This window comes from Sciurus carolinensis, chromosome 9, assembly GCF_902686445.1.
Source record: "Sciurus carolinensis chromosome 9, mSciCar1.2, whole genome shotgun sequence".
In the NCBI taxonomy this organism is placed as follows: Eukaryota; Metazoa; Chordata; class Mammalia; order Rodentia; family Sciuridae; genus Sciurus; species Sciurus carolinensis.
In genome coordinates this window covers 103449833-103468354 of record NC_062221.1, presented here as the reverse complement: position 1 = coordinate 103468354, position 18522 = coordinate 103449833, and the positions used below count along the sequence as shown (strand labels likewise).

General features: G+C 33.5%; 1 protein-coding gene across 4 annotated transcripts in view; it reads left to right on the top strand.

Annotated features, from left to right (window-relative positions):
• Cadm2 (cell adhesion molecule 2) overlaps positions 1 to 18522 on the top strand; it is a 1011411-nt gene that overhangs the window by 794193 nt on the left and 198696 nt on the right. The window contains exon 1 of one of the 4 annotated variants that reach the window (XM_047563031.1): positions 8837 to 8927. The exons of the other annotated variants lie outside the window; for them this stretch is intronic. The gene's annotated coding sequence lies outside the window, so the exon portion shown is untranslated. Of the gene's footprint in view, positions 1 to 8836; positions 8928 to 18522 lie in introns of those variants that run through there. 4 annotated transcript variants of the gene reach the window in all.

Below are 18522 nucleotides of genomic sequence, written 5' to 3'. Positions count from 1 at the left end.
CCTAATGTTTTACTGTTTGTTTTTGCAACAACAGCATATTTAAAAAGTAAAGAATTACAAAATTGTTTGTATTCATTTAATGTGACATATCAGGAGAAATATAGGTAATTATTATACTTCCAATATATTATCATTCTTCAATCAGAAACAAAAATTTGTGAAATAGGAATTGTTCATATTCATACTTTGAATGAACATCATATATATATCAATTATTTAAACTTTGTGTGACATGTATTGTTTCTTATTAATTTAGCTAATTTTTGTGGCTTCACTACAGTATTTCTTACAGGGAATAATGTTCAAACTAAAATATTTCTATGTTTTATATTAATAGCTTTCATAGTGGAGAAATGAGTCTCAGGCAAGTGCATTGACAAAAATGGAAGAAGAGATTTTGAAGCAATTTCAGCAAGCTTAGGATACTTATTTTAAACTTTTATACAAAATGAGGCAAATTTTGTTGCATTTTCGAAATTCATCTTCAGTCTGGCATTGGTAATCAGTTCCAGTATTTATCCTGCAAACTTATAGGTAAATGCACTTTTTGATGAAAGAAATCAATTCAGAATTCATGAATTTCTATATGTGGATCTTTTTTTGATGGAATATAAAATTCAAACTATTCCATCACTGTTAGATGATGTATGGTAACTTTTGCAAATAGGAAATACAAAGATAATTAAGATAATGACTTATTTTGCTAATAAGTATATTTAATTTATAGAAATCATGTTATAAATAATTATAGAAACTGTTCTTCTAAGCATCTTTTACATTGCCCTTTCATCTCATGAGGCATTAAAAAACATACATTTCTTTCTTGCAAGAAGTAGTAAAATCATTAAAAATAACAAGTGCACCAAAAAAATGAAGGAAAATGAGTGTTCACACATTTAAAACTTAAAAATGGGCTGGAAACTTCTGTTGTAGAAACTAGAGGAGTTTTTTTTGTTGTTGTTATTGTTATAAACTCTGATTCTCGGCCTTCAGTATAGTTGCTTATAATCAATGTCTGTTATTACAAAATACAGAGAATAATCTTGTGTTTAGTGAATTAGCTTTTACATCCATAATTCATATTTGTAATACATTGATAAGAAGATTGAAGTTCAGTTGATATTGTTATTGGGTAGTAAGACTTTCTTGATGAAGGAAGCAGTACACTGGTTTATGGTCTGCATGAGCCTTTAATCTGAATTTTTCAAAACGTTTCTCTGCCTTTGTTGCTTGCCAAACCATTTCTATGAAAACATAAACTACAAACTACATTTGCTGACACAGATCACATACTTGGAAGTCATGGCAATGTCAAGTTGCTCTAAAAGATCTTAAGCTCAATTTCTACTCTTATCCTTTTGTGGGTAAGTAATAGTTTCTGGACTGCCACTCTGAGATGCACTGAGTTGTGTAAGAAGTGAAAATCATGCCTATTTTTCAGAAGTGTGATTAATAATACTAATGGTCTTGGGAAGTTTCCTGTTGAATAATATGCACATGATTAAAAAGAACTAAATTACATTATACAATTATACTTCAAGTAAACTTATAGTTGTAAAAGGGATAAGCAAAACACTTTATCTGATCTGAAAATGTGGATATTCTTGTACAGAAATGTATCTGTCTATACCTATGATTCCACACTTAGATGTGTAAAGATGTAGACATATAATAATAATTAGTATATCTTGTAAGAAAAACTGACAGACTGCTGGAGAGGGATGAATGCATGTTAAGAAAAATTGCAGCCAATTAGAGAGATGAGAAGAAAAAACCTCAAAGCAGGATATGGATTTTGAGATTGGCTTAAATAGACAGCAGAGTACTTTGCTGCAGTTTACGACAGTTCCCAAAGCTTCCATTGCAATTTGCATTTAAGCTCCCACCTGGCACATTTTTCACCCATACCAAGTGTAGGTGAGGAAAAGCAATAGTTTATTTTACCTCAGAGTACTTGGAAAGTATATAGTACTCACAACGGTGATATTGTTATATGCATTTTCCATATAAGAATACTGAGGGAAAGAGAAATCTAGTAACTTGTATAAGTTCGCCATGTTTGCAGTGCTGCAAGTGTATGATACTGGGCAATCCAACCTCACAGCCTTTGCTAACCAGAAATTGATAGTGCAGTCTTTCTCATAGTAAGTCAGTGGGAGCTGAGCATGGAAAGATTGGAGTGAATTTATAGAGGAAGAAAATGATCAGAGGGTATTTCCAACAAAACCTAGGTGAGCTAACAGTGCACAGGTGAGTTGTGAAGGGGACGGAGGGAAGGAGGTGTGGCTGTTCTGTTTCTTGGGGGAGGGAGGCTGTCACTGCACACTGCTGTGGGTGAAGAATTAAAGTAGAGTGGAGAGCTAAGAGTGGAAACTGGGTGGAGGATGGTGAGCATGCTCAGGAAAATGAATATCACTTGTAAAGTTTAAATTGTTTCAAAGTCTTTAAAACAATAAGCAAATGTGAGAAGCAACACATTCTGTGGAAAGAACAACTACACATTCTCTTATCTCATTTCAGCACTTGGAAATTTGCTTGCTGGGTGCAGTGGTAGACTTTCCTATATGGACAAAGGTCAGGTTATTGTACTGAGAAACAGTAAAGAATCCAACAACTGGTAAAGGAAAAGGGAAAAAGCAATTGTAGGAAAAACTGAAAATTTTGAATTTATATTGGCTACAAATTGGCCAAATACATAAGTAGAGTGAGATGTGAATGATAATCAGTGTCAACTCATGCCTTAAACCTCTGTGAATATGATACTATAAAAGAAAATAGGAGGAGAAGAATGTAAAGTGATTAATTAAAATATTAAAAATAACAAATATTAAAAATATTTTTGAAAACTTTCTAAAAATAATAATTTGTATGGAAAAATTATTTGCATCTATGAATGCATGGATTATATAAGCTGAGGTATAGTTGACCTGAGTGTATAACAAAAGCATAAAACTGATAAGAATTTAAATAAAATAACCATGAGAGTATGTAGTCAGTTCATATAGAAAACATAAGACACCATCAAAAGTTTGAGGTTAAAAGGGTTGATTGAAGGCACACAATTACAAAAGTTAGGAAATGACAGAAGATGCATGATCACCAGCAACAGGGAGAAAATGTTGTTTTTTACCCTCAAATCTGCTATGGCATGTGACTTAAGCAGTATTCAAAACATGCAGCCACTACAAGAACCAAAAGTGACCCCTGTCCTAGTCCTATCCTACCCTGTAGTCTCTACTCAATGCCTTTCTTTGGGTGGTCAGAGGACAAGGGCTTTGGGGAAATGCATTCCTTAAGGATATTATCACATTAGCAAATATTCTCAGGTCATGGGGTAGGTCATAGAGTACAGGGGATGCAAATAGCAAATATGACATATCACTGTGAATAAAACAATTATTTACTGAATAATCTTAAAAGGACTATAGGCCTGGAATATGTATTTTATCACATATTTTCTGAATGAACTTTTATTATGACCCTGTGTAGAGATGCTTTGAAATACTAGTTCAATTATCAAAGCTTAGTCTCTGTAATTCTTTTTAAATGTGTTCTTAACACTCCAGAAATGTGGATATTATTGAAAATGATTTCTGGTATAAACTGTTTTTAATTAATAATTGCTATGTTCCACAATTCCAATAATATATCTTTGCAAGTAAAATAGTATAACTTAGAGATTAGTTTTGTAATTGTATCATGACAGTATAATTACTGACCTTTTATTTTATCATGTACTTTACAGAAATTCAGCATAATTAAAAAAAAACTTTCTCATTCTACTATGACTCATTTATTATACATTTTCCAAGTACATTATCAATCACTTTTTGAATAGCCTTATACAGTACCAATGAGTTAATCATGGGATGTGTGTAATTATTGGCAAGCATGACTCTATTTTTTTGTATAAAGCTGCCCACTGTACTATTTAATGAACAAATGCACTTAGACATAATCATTACTTTGCAGTCTACTTCTTTTAAAATAATGACAAATCACATGTTCACATTTCAATCATTAAAATAACAGTAGTGAAATGAATGGTTTGCCTGATTGTAGGTTTTTATAGTTCTTTTTGTTCTAAACAACTTTTTGTATCACTTATGCTTTCATGATTACCAAAAATGTAAATAACCGGAATTGTTTTAAGAGGCAGAAGTTAAGTGTGAAATAACCTCTTTGTTTCTTCTCACTTCAAGATGAAAAGAATTTCCCCTTTAGTTACCAAATGATGGTGAAGAAATGATGGAGAGGGGGCAAAGAAGAATAAATATTTTTCTTTGAATTGAACCGTGGAGAATTTCTGGAAGATTCATAAGCATATTTGGCTCATTGATTACTCAGGTGGCAGAAAGATATTCTTAGTGTGTGCTCCTGTATCCTAATGAAAAAGACTATTAACCCCCTCAAAATGAATATTAAAATTTTATTTTTGTTAAATGGAGAGCTCTGTTTAACCCATTTGGAGAATTGGGTCTCTATATGAAAATTGCAACCATTTTTGAAGAAATATCATTGCAATTACAAATCAAGGGGAAGTTAGATTTGATACAGTGTTGTTATATTCTGATTGCAAGATAAATGTACTCAGGAACTATTGAATTCTTTGTGGATCAGAGATTATGTGGGAAATTCTAATTTCACTAAGTTACCCAAATTGACCTCAAAATGGAGGGTCACACACGCAGGCTATAAATTGCATGAAGGACGCTGAAAAACCCCATTAATATTGCCTATTTCAATGATCTCAAAGAGAGGGTATTAAGGAAATCGCAGTAGGTTTCATTGAGAACTTTCTTTTTATTGAATAAAATTGAACATTTAAGTAAATGAATAATCGTTTTGGACAACATAATATGAAAATATATAACCATAAAAACTTGATAGCCCTCCAGCAGTGCTTGTAGAAATTGCAGTCTCTTACAAATGTTATAGTGGGTGGTAGCTCTGTAGAAAATTATAATGGCTGTCTGAATTCTAGTACATTTTATAAAATATGCATTTTATTACTTTTTCAGGTACATGTAGTAATGCATATATATGCTGTGTTGTGTAGTGACCTGTGTAGATCCATAAAAAAATATTTTCTTAAATATCAAACACTTTGACCAGAAAATTATAAAACTATGAAAATTCAAGTCAGTGTAAGTAAATTAGGCAACAGGGGATAATTCTACTTTTAAAAAAACTGTAATTATTATCTTTTGTTTTATCATTTTATAAATTCTATTCCTTTCATTGTATAGGAATCAGACCAGAGGCTACTAAAGGGACAATGTATTAGAAATGTTCTTGTGAAAGGTTTCAAAAGGAGACTCTTACTGAAGCTCATTTTAATGTGTTTAGAAATAGTAGTGAATCCTGCTATGCTGTATTTTCGTTTATCCATAGGAAGAAATCCCTACACATTTCTACTGGAATTTTTAAAACAAAGATTATATATATTCAAGGTGTACCATGTGAGGATTTGATAAATGTACTGTACTGGGTAATAGTTACCATAATCAAATTGATAAACACATCCATCACTACCCATGTCTTATGCTAAATCCCCATAATTTCATCTTATAACTGAAAGTTTATACATTTTGACCAACAACTAACTTCCATTCCCTTCCTCCTAGTCTTTGGTGACCAATATTCTATTTTCTGCTTCTACAAGTTCAAAATTTTTAGATTTCACATATACATGAGATCGTGTAGTATGTGTCTTTTTAGGTCTAGTTTATTTCACTTAGTTTAATGTGCTCCAGGTTCATCTTTTTTCTTTCAAATGGCAGGCTTTCTTTTATAATAATAGATAATATTTTCTTGTGTTTATATACCACATTTTTGTTGTCAGTCATCCATTTATGGACATTCAGGTTATATTCTTTTATAGGCTATGATATCTTTTCCACATACTGATTTATTTTATTTTGGTTATATACCAATAGTGGGACTGATGAATAAAATGACAGTTTACTTATATTTTTTGAGAAACTCCTTACTGTTTTTCCTAATGACTATCACCATTTTACATTTCCACTAACAGCATATGAGTGTTCATTTTTCCACACTCTCACCAGTACTGGTTTTCTCATCTTTTTGATGATAGTCATCCTAATAGATATGAGATGATCCCATTGGGGATTTTATTTATTTTTCTTGATGATTAATATGTTTATCAATCATTAATATGTTTATTAATCATTAATATGATTAATGGTTTATAACCATTTTTATGTTGTCTTTAGAAAAAAAATTCTATTCAGAGCCTGTGCTATTTTGTAATCATGTTACTTGGGTCTTTGCTTTTTTTATTTGTGGTTATAATTATGTTTTCCATTAAGTTGTATAGGTTCTTGATAATGCTTGTATATTAGTACATTATCTGATATTTGATTTGCAAATACTTTCTCCTATTCCCTTGGTTGCCTTTCCATTTTGTTGATTGCTTCCTTTGCTCTTCAAAAGCTTTTTAGTTTAACACAGTTTGACTTTTTTATTTTTGCTTTTGCTGCTCAGACTTTTTGTGTCATACTCAGAAAAAAAATAATTAACAATATTGAGGATTTTTACTTCTTGATTATTTTTTTGGGGGGTGGGTACCTGGGATTAAACTCAGGGGCACTCAACCACTGAGCTACATCCCCAACCCTATTTTGTATTATTTTTTACAGAAAGGGTGGCACTGAGTTGCATAGCACCTTGCTATTGCTGAGTTTGACTTTAAACTCACAATCCTCCTGCCTCAGCCTCCCAAGCAGCTGGTATTCCAGGCATGCGTGACCACACCCAGCTACTCCTTAGCAGTTTTGTGGTTTTGCATCTTACATTTAATTCCTTAATCTATTTCTAATCATCTTTGGGTGTTGCATAGGATAAGAGTCTAATTTCATTATTTTGTATGTGAATATGCAGTTTTCCCAGCATAGTTGATAGAAGAGACATCTTTTCCCATTTTCTTGGCTCTCTTGTCAAAACTGGTTGACCCATATCCATTGGTTTAATTAGATTTACTAATGTAAGTCTCTGTTTACAATCTATTCTGTTGATCTGTATGTCTGGTTTTATGCCAGTAATATACTGTTTTGATTAATATAGATTTGTAAAACTGTTGAAAACCTGAGAACTTGTGTATTCAGGTTTGTTCATTTTGCCCAATATTGTTTCAGCTATCCTGGTTTTTGGGGGAGTTCCATTGAAATTTTTGAACTTTTTTTGTTTTTTTTCTATTTCTGTGAAGAATGCCATGGGAATTTTGATAGGAATGACATTGAAGTTGTAGATGACTTCAGGTAGCATGAAAATTTTAATAATTTCTTTTTCTAATTCAAGCACATGAGATATCTTTCCATTTAGGCATTGCTGTTAATTTTAATATGGAAAGTTATAGTATGTAAGCATGAACCATTTATAAACTCTTTATTAATAAACTAAAAACCCCAAATCATTTCTTTTGACTATCAAATAATTCTTAAAATGAAAGAGAATCATGGGTCTAGTGTTTGTGTTTATTTTTCATTTCACGTTGATTAAAATAAGAGAAATGTGTATATAATGCTAAAATAATTCTTTAACATTAATACATATTATGCTGTTTTTAAAAATTATAAATGTAAAAATTCTAAGCTAAACACAATTATTATCCAGTATACAAATCAAAGATTAACATGAAGCTTCTAATTATTTGTGATTTAAACTATGGCCTTATGAAAACTGTTTACAGCACAGCCAAAAAACACAGAAGTTAAAAATTATCAATGAGATGAATTTGGGCGTATAAATAGAAAAAAATCTACATTTTACATCTTAATCATATTTAACCTGAGTGGGTATGCGTTATTTTAATGTATTAAAGTCATCTTCTGATCTACTATGTTGAGCAACATTTTTTAGGAATATTAATATCAAAACATGATCATTATTCAAGGTTGAGAATTCACTGTTAACCTCTTCAATTTTAGTCCATTATGACTTCTGTAAACATTATCAACTTATTTAACTTCTCTAGGCCTCTGTATCCAGTAATTTCCTCTTTATATTCAAGACCTCCAATGAATGCAGAGAGTAAAAAACTCTATATTCAAGTACCACAATGTCATAGCTGTTGATCTGTTAAGTTAGTTGATTACTGACTACTGGGTGGATAGCCTATACAGCATGAATATGCTGAATAAAAGGAAGGGAAGACAGCATAAGTCAGCATGATTTTTCATCATGCTATTCATAAACAGCCTACTATTTATAATTTATGAGTTGTTTATTTCTGGAATTCTTTTTTTTTTTTTTTTTTTAAACCAGGGATGGAACCCAGGGGCACTTAACCACTAAGTCACATCCCCAGCCATTTTTAATTTTGTTTTATTTTGAGACAAGATCTTGCTGAGTTTCTTAGTGTCTTACTCAGTTGCTGAGACTGACTCAAACTTTTGATCCTTCTGCCTCAGTCTCCCTAAGGCCACTGGGGTTACAGGCATGTGCCACTGTGCCTGGCATTTCATACTTTTGAAGCACAGTAGACCACTTGTAGCTAAAACTGAAGAAAGTGTAACTGCAAATTAAGGAAGATTACTAAAATTTAAAAAGAAAAGGAAAGAAAGAGCATAAATTAGAAAAGCTTTAATCCCAAAGCCCTAATAGTTTTGCTGGGATTGCCTTTTTTCTCATATACTTGTGATTAATGTTTTGATAGACATATTTTGATAGTTTTTAAAAAAGCTTCACTTTAAAATTTGAAATGTGTGAGAGGCAGCTACCATGAGAACAGTTTCAGCTTTCTTTCTTTTTTTTTTTTTTTTTCCCTTTTCGTTTTCTGACTTGTTGGCCTTGTCCTGTTAATCATTGCTCATTCTGAGTCCTAGGGAAATAATCAAAGATTGCCTGGAAGTGGAGCTCACAAGGGCATTTTTCATTTGGAAAACTTCAAGAAGCTGTGTAAGGTACTGTGAACCTTTGGAAAAAGCACAGCTACAAAAAATCTTAGTTAGATTCTCAATGAATTTTGTTTCAAGTGTATTTTATAGAATGATAATGCCTTTCGTTTTTCTGTCTTAATTGTTGGTGTTTTTCCTAAGGACTCTCCATACTTTATCTCTTCCTGCTTTACTTAGTAAAGGAACTTGCAAATTAATCTCCAAAGTGAATCTTAGAGACCTTGTTTGTAACTACAGAAAATATTTTAGATCTAAATCCCTTTCTTACAAAGACTTGGTATAGACTGATTCATACACTCTCTGTATAAAAATGTCTCTAACTAGTGAATTTTCTCTTTAATTAGGTCTTTTCATGTAAGTCCCTTTATTTCTACTGAAAGTTGCCATATCTCTAGTTAATTCCTGGCAATAAACCACAATACGTGTTTAAAAACCCTCGATGAAGAAAATATTTTAAGTATTACCCTCACATAGGCTGATATTTTAAATGTTATAATTGCTCATAAATAATCAGTTTTGAAAAAGTGCTTTACTTTTGAGATGCCAAATAGAATACAAATGATGTCGATGGCTTGTAATGAAGGGACAGAAGCACTCTGATAGCACCTCACCTTATATCATCATTTACTTACAGAGTGTTTTTTTTGGGGGGAAAGAGAACAATCCCTTTAAATAGTTGTGTAACTTGCTGCTAAAGTGCATTTTCTTTTAGTGTAGTGAGCTGAGAATAGTTAAAGGAAAAGCCCAAGAAGGCATGATTGTAAAAACGACCATTTGCTATTGTCATAGATAATAATTTATTCCAGGAAAAGAAAAGAAGGTATTGTGGTCACATATAGCTTCAGGTTCTTTCTACCTTCTGCTGACTGCTAACAATAATTAGAAATTTTTAGAGGCAAACTGATCAAGGCCTCGATCAGGCTGCCTTTTCAAGAGTCAATAGTGGAGGTCAGGATTAATTTGTTGCTTTAAAATGTGGAAATTACTCTCCATGTTTGAGAGCAGTATGTGGCACCCCTTAACTATATGATAAAAAGGGCCTTGAATTTCACTGTACGTGTGTGACATAAAGGATATCTATTTGGAAAGATTTAATGGGGCTGGAATTGAGGGTAATAGAAACTGAATTGGAGTAATTTATGTTGTGCACCGAAGAAGATGGCCAGGAAACTTCAAAGACGATCCCTCCTGCATGACTAAAACTGAATAGGCGTTTTAAAACTATCTTTCTCTTTCATGAAACTACATATCAATGTATTGATTCCAGAGTTTATATATTTAAAGATTTTGATATAAGCAGAGCAGCATCCATATAGCTATGTTAGTAGCCAAACAACTAAAGCGTGGGGACAAATATAATCCAGATAATGGGGACAGTTATTTCGGTGACTTCTAATTAAACACCTGAGGAAGAATTTGAACTTATTGATCATGGTAGTCACAGAAGAGACTGTTAATCTTTTTAGCTCTAAAAACGAAGGACCCAGTTTCCATACAGCATAGTTCAAGAAACAAACAAACAAAAAAAAAAAAAAACAAAAAAAGCAAAAAGCAAAAATCTATCTAGTACTCACTGGTATTATATAATCTAAGATATGATTCAGAATATACACAAGTCATTTATTTTATAATATTCCTAATTTTTTTAACAATACAAATTAAAATTAGTGTAGATGACTCTTTCATGTAATATGTCCATGAAGTTAAACTTGGGACTCTGTTTCATTCATTGGAATGAACCAATGACACCAAAAGGAGAGCAATAATTAAGGATGCTGTTTAACTCCTTTGTGTAATATCCTCCTTCCTCTGAAATAGAAACACATTTACACATATTCAATAATCCTAACTGACCAAAATTTTAAACATGAGGATTTTTTTTAACCTAAAATTCCATTAGGAAAAGAAGCCCAGTTACAGAAAAATTCCAAAGCATTAAGGAAGAATAATTCATCATGGTGGGAGTAAAGTATATGGATGAGGAGGGAGCAATGGAACTATGGGAAAGTGATTTGTACAAAGTGAGTTTTATTTATGTATTATTTTTTCCAAGTCTGTCAGTTCTGTGTTATCATTAATTCTTTGGAACCGATATTTGTGCTTTGACAATCATTTTTGAGCTTCTATACACAGGAGAATCTTGAGCCAGTACAAGGATTTCTTAAAAATGTCTAAGTGAGTTCTGATAAACAACATAATGGCTAATTAAAAAGTACTCCACTCTGTTGTTGTTCTGCAGGTATATTAGTGTAGAGTCCACTTTTACTGCAGTGCGTAACTTCTGAAATTAGACTCTACTGAAAGGTAACTATTACAACCGATGTATGTTATACCTTATCTTAGGTAATATGGGGAAATTATCTATGGGACATATTATTAAAAAAGAAAAGATTAAAGTAGGTCATCTTTATGATGGATAAATATACAAATAGTTCCTTCCCTTGTAACCCTTATAGTACATGTACCACTGATATATTGGCATGTGGATACCAATTCACTGGACATTTTTATTAATATACATAAATCAGAAGACATGATTAATCATTTAGATAAGCTTTAAGTTTATTTTTTGATGACTTCATTTTATATTTACTTCATCTATATGCTCAATTTGAATTTCAGGCAGCTGGAGCATTCATAGTGGTTAAGGAACCAATGAATGGTGTTAAATGTCCAGTATAGGAATCTCATCCAACAACTTAAGAGCTATATGAATATGAAAAAGGGACTGCAAACATTTGTATCATTAAAATACCTACTGGATCAGGACTGGGTATATAGTCTGTGAGACCCGTGAAAAGTAAAAATGTGAGGCCTCTTTCATGACAAAATAATAGTTGGCAAAAGTAAGAACATTAAACCAAACCACTGCTGACAGAGTTTTAAACCAAGCATGAAGTCCATCTAAACACAGGGTCCTATGCAATCATGCTTGAAATTATAGTGAAGATCAAATGACTTTATAGATTACTCCCTGAGTAATATTAAACACTTTAAATTAATTTTAATGATTATTTCTACAAAATTTTTATTTGAGGTACTCTGGCTGTAGTATGATTTTTTCATAAAAATTACATATATCACCAATATTTTGTTTTCATTTTGAAATTTATGACTATTATAAATAACAACAGAATTGGGTCTTTAAAAATTCACCCCAGGATGGTGTGAAGTAGGAAGTGGTAAGAGAGGAAAATAAAATTATGTTGCACTATTTTCCTTTGGAAGAACTTTAGAGGAAAGTAACTTGATCAAGGGATCCTGAATTGTACAAAGACCACTTGGACCAAGATTCTAAAGTCCGGAGTGTTTGAGGCACAAGTAATAGAAACAAAAATTTGCACAATTTCACAAAATAGTGAATACTGAAAATTCAGCTGTGAGAATTGGGATAGAATGAGATCTCAGAATCAGTTGCAACCTCAGATTTGAGACTCACTTTCCCTTTCTTTCTTGTGTTGTTTTCTTTCTACTTACTGCCTCTGTGCTGTTCCAACAGGGATAGGTTTGTTAAATATGGGGGCGAGGGAAAGGGCTGACAACAACTTGTGATTTTTAGCTCATTTTACTTCCAAGAACAAAAAGGGTCCATTTATGCTTGCTTCACAAACATTGTGAAGGCAAATACATGCATTAATCTTCAGAAAGAAGCTATAGAAAAAGCATAGCAAGATACCAGCTGAGTAAGATTCTGTCATGATTGTTTCCCACAGACACACCAATTTGAACAGCTATTTACACACCAAATTACCTTCACAAGAGCTAAGAAAGCAAGGTGAGAGACCACAATGCCCATTTTTAGTGTAATAATAGGAAAAAAAAAAAATTCACTGAAAGAGGAAGGAAGAATAGAGTTGCCCGGGTCAGCACTCTCCCTACACCAAGTAATGCAGTGTGGAGATACACCTCTCAATTTGGGAAAGGAGAAAGAATTAAATTCAGGTCATAGACTTAAAACTCAGTTCTGGTCAGAGTCTCATGATCCCTGCCACAGGCCTGTACCCACAGACAGAGTTGCTGGAATTTCATTAGCCAGGCAGCCAAGGCATCACTCTCACACCACTCTGACACATTTGGGCCAGCAGAGTGGGGAGCAATAGTGCTCCTGGGAAGCAGGGCATGAAAGTTTGCATAAGACTGTTTTGGAGTTCAGTTCTGACCCCTATTTCTGTGGCAGTGCCTGTGGATGTAACCTGTAGAACAACCCATTCACAGGTAGAGATAAGTGGTCCCAGTCTGTCAGACTTCTTTTTCAGCCAAAATCACATGCGACTGGTTGCAATGGTCTTGGGTCAGCAGTAGGCAGCCAATGAAAGTGTAGGCCTTGGAAGGTTATCAGCTCAGGGTGGAACGTACTTGAACACTGCAATGTCCAGGGTCACAGACATGGCATAGAACCTGGAAGTTGATCCTTCTGTGGTGATTACATGCAGAGCCAGACAGAATTCCACAGTTCTTGTCTAGAGACAGGTCATTGGAGTTGAGTGAGGTGTTTGGGCTTACCCTGGCCCCAAGGAGAAGCTTGTGGGGATGGACTACCCTTTGTAAGCACTTTCTTAGTTCATGTGGAGCAACTTGCCAAGTAAATTTGGAAAAACCTGGACTTAGATTACCCTTTGGTGCTGTATCAGTGACAACATACCAGCAACAGACTTATAGCAAACCTGAACTTGGGGCTCCATCTAGTGCTAAAATAACATAAGTAGTATAGACAAGAAGAACTGAATTTCTGGAAAGACAGGTATAAACAAAGTCAGATTGTAGGATTAGAATAAGTACCTAAACCTTTAACATGCAGATACCATTGGATACCAACAAGCATTAGGGAAGACCCAGGAACCTCCCTAATGGTAAAAATAAGGTGCTAGAAACCAACGAGATAGTAACCAGTATGGGTATACTCTATGATGACGAACTTTGTACAAGCTATTTAAGGAAACTCAATGAGTTTCAAGACAGCACAAAGAAATAATGCAATATTATAACAGAAAGACTTATTGAAGAAATGCAAATAAATTTTAAAAATCGAAAAAAATTCTTGAGCTAAAAAATAAAATGAAATTTTAAATGATGAAAAACACACTAGATGAGAATAAAAATGCTGCATAACATAAGAAACGAAATTAAAAATACAATAGAAGTCATCAACAGTAGTATAGATCAAATCAAATAGAGTCTTGTTATTTGAAAATACATGGAGGAGAAAAAAGGAAAAAAAGAAGGAAGAAAACTTATGGAAATTCTTGGACAGTATTAAAAAAATAAATATTTAGGTAATTGGGGTTCAAGAGGGATATGAGAAGGCAAAAATGTAGCGAGCTTATTCAAAGAGATCACAAGAGAAAAATTCCCAAACCTAGGGAAAGATACAAACCTCCAGGCACCAGAAGGTTAAAGGTCACCACATTTAACTAAACGAAATCTGCTATATGATATATTATAATCAAGCTCACAAAGATGAAAGATAAAGAAAAGTTTCTCAAGACAATAAGAGAAAAGAAAAAACATGCAAGAATGTCCTAATTCTCACAGCAGAGTTCTCAGCAGAAACTTTACAGGATAGGAGAGAGTGATATGAGATTTTCACTGTAAAGAAGGACAAAAGAACCAACAAAGAAAACTGCAACCAGACAGACTATACTTTGGAGGTGAAGAAAAGATAAAGCTATTCCTAAACAAACAAAGCTGAGAGAATAAATCTCCAGCATACCTGTTCTGCAAGAAACGTTAAATGGAGTTCGTCAAACCGAGACAAACACTAATGGGTAAGAAGAAAACATTGGAAGGTATAAGGTAAAAATATGTAGACAAATTCAAAATACTCTAATATTGTAAACGTCATAGATAAACCACTTATAACTTCAGCATGAAGACAACTAAAATAATTGTTTTAATCAGTTTTTTTCACTGCTGCGACTAAAGGACTTTTGTAGAGGAGGAAAAGTTTATTTGAGGACTCACGGTTTCAGAGATTCATAGAAGGTAGGCCCCATTCTTTGGGGCTCAAGGTGAGGCTGAACATCGTGGTGGGAGAGTGTTGTGGAGGGAAGCAGCTTACATCATGATAAGAAAGCAGAGAGAGAGAGAGAGAGAAACTCCACTGCCCAGATACAAATACATACCCCATAGCCACACCCCTATGAACCACTTCCTCCAGCCACACCCCACCTGCCTCCAGTTACCACTCAGTTAATCCCATCACCAATTAGATTAAGGCTATAACCCAATCATTTCTCCTCTAAACCTTCTTGCATTCTCTCACATGTGAGCTTGTGGAGGACACCACATCTAAAGCATAATAGTAATTAAGAACAATAACTACATTAATGTTTGAAGAAATAAGCAAATGGAATGATGTAAAACGATATATCAAAAATTAAAAGTGGAATGCAGGACAAGTGCAGTGGATGGAGGACAAGAGTAGAAAGTGCAGTGGATGGAGGACAAGAGTAGAGGATTTTTTTGTTTTGTTTTTTGTTTTTAATTAGTGTAATTTTGATTGCTTTTGTTTCTTTTCCAGTATTTATAATCATGATACATTGCTGTCAGTTCTAAACATATTATAATCAAAATGTAAGCCATAAAACAAAAATCCCAACAAACCCAAAAATAGTTAGGATGGAATCAAAACATACTACTAGAGTAAATTAGTTAAACACAAAGGAAGACTATAGTAGAAGGAAAAAGAAATTATAGTAGAACTAGAAAACAAGTCATGAAAGGACTATAGTAAGAAGTTACCTAGAGATAATTACTGTGAATATAAATACATTGAATTCTCATATTGAAAGAGAATAATTAAATGGATTTAAAGAGGAAAAAAACCCAAGGCCTAACTATATGTTGCCTACAATATACTCATTTCATCTCTAAAATATTTGAAATAATACTGCACATCTCTTTTGATCACAATGCAATAAAACTAGAAATTGATAGCAAGATAAACTTTGGAAATTGTAAAAATACATGGAAATTAAACAACTTACTTTTGAAATATAAATAGATCAAAGCAAAATCAAGAAGGATATTAAAAATTACTTGAAATCAATGAAAATGAAACATGGCATAGCAAACACTATGGGATTTGACCAGAGAAATTAATCTGACAGAGGGTTAAATTATGTAAGGAACTAAAATAATTAATAACTGCAAAAACCAAAACAAACAAATAAAAACGTAATCCAACTAAAAATCGGCAAATGACTTAAACAAACCTTTCTCAAAGGAAGAAATAAAAATGGCCAACAAATATATGAGAAACTGCTTGAGATCATCAATCATCAGGGAAATGCAAAGCCACAATGAGATAGCCTCTTGTCCAGTTGCATTTATTATTATCATGAAAGCAAAAATTAATAACTGCTGATGAGCATGTGGAAAAAGAGGACCTCTTATACACTGTTTGATTAGATGGAAAATAATACAGACATCATGGAGAACAAATATAGAGATTCCTCAAAAAACTAAAAACAGATCTATCATATGATCCAGCTATCATACTTTTGGGTTTGTGTCCAAAAGAAGGAAAACCAGCATACCAAAAGATACCTGTGTGCCCATGTTTATTGCAGCACTATTTACAACAGTTAAAATATGGAATCAACCTAGGTGCCCATCAACAGATGAATGGGTAAACAAAATGTGATAGATGTAATAGACTATTACTAGCAATAAAAAAATGAAATCCTGTCATTTGCAATAAAATGGATGAAACTGGAGATGCTAAGTGAAATAAGCCAGGAACAGAAAGATAAGTTGTGCACCATCTCACCTGTTTACAGAATCTAAATAAGTTCATCTAACAAAATTTGAAAGAATGGTGATTACTGTTATGGGGTACAACTTAAGAACAGACCGATCACTACTGAGAAGTCCAAATTTGAGAGTCTTTATTAAGCTGGCCAGCTGACTGTCTCACACAATGCCCCAAAAAATGACTATTGGGAGAACAGCCCTGACCACAGGGTTGTAGGGGTTCTTATACCAATAATCACATTAATCATAAGTGTCTGGTGCTATGATTCAAAATTACACATTAACATCATGAGATCATCTACAGAGGGGGAAGTGGGTCAAAATGACCCTTACCTAGGTACAAACTAAAGAATGGTTACTAACATCCACACAATCACTGTTCACATGGTACATTGTTTAGGAGCAATAGGAATCAAAAGAGAGCAATTCTTCACTACACAGGAGTTGCCATTGTATATTATTAAACATGTCACACTAAGTAACTGATGATGGGCACAGAGGCGGGGTGTTCCCATGGTAGAAACTTACTTCCTACATAAAATGGAGTCTGTTTAGTCATTTCCCTTAGAGTCTGGCCTATAACATTCTCATGGAGCCAGATCTGTCAGCCCATCACATTTAACATTCTCATGGAGCCAGATCTGTCAGCACATCACATTTAACATTCTCATGGAGCCAGATCTGTCAGCCCATCACAATTACCAGATTTGGTGTAGAGTTGGGGTAAAGGAAGAATGGGGGAAGGTCAATCAATGGGTGCTAAGTTACAGTTTAGAGAGGAGCAAGAAGTTCAGGTATGCTATTGCACAGTAGAGTAAATGTAGATCATACTCATATATATTTCCAAAAGTTAGAAGAAAGGAATTTGAATGTTTTTGCAATAAAAAACAATGTTTAAAACGATAGATATGTTTATCTTGATTTAAACGTTACATGTATTGAAACATCACATGGCTCCCTGTAAATATGTATGATTTTTATGTATCAGTTTAAAAATAAATTTAAATGAAACAAAAGAAGCTATAAACACCTCAGAAAAAGAGAAATTAACCTGAAATTTTGAAATAGCAGTTGTGTAAAATTGGAAAAAGAAATAAGTCAAACCTTGCCATCAGACCACGTCTTAAAAAGTGGCATGGTAAATGGGATCTTATTGCAATTGATCAGAAATTTCAAAATTTCTCATTAGAAATGTATTTTTGTTGATAAATTGCTCTAACTCTCACAGTCAGTCACTTTCAATCTTTGCTACATCTCAGTACAGGCTTAAAAATACAGTCTGTGTCTACACAGGGCTCACCCCCTGAGATTGATTCAATTGTTTTTGAGCCTAGCTCCAGAAATAGTATTTTAAAGAGACCCCTGGTGAGTTTGACTTACAACCAAGAATGAAAATCATCAGATATTTAACTAAATTACATCTTATTTGCTCTGTACTATGTTTTTATATTTATACAACATATAAAATATGAATCATTGATTTAAATTTTATCCCGGTTACAATAATAGAATGGGGATGGGGTTATGGAGGTGACCACAGTGTCTCAGTCAGTCCAAAGGTGAGTAAACACTTACTGCCTTTAAGGAACATATAACCTACTGCTCAAAATGTAATTGAAAGGTCCTTACTACAAATCCACTTGAGGGAGCTTGTTAAAATTTCAGATGCCTTGGATTAACGTGACCTACAAAATCAGAATCACTGGGGGCGGTCCCCAGAACATGCATTTTATCAAGTTCCTCTCTGGAACATACGCGAGGAAGTTTAAGAGCCATGGTCTATTGCCACATGTCTCCTCCTCACAGCTATTCTTTCCTGAAGCAAGTCTAACAGCCAAGACTGGAG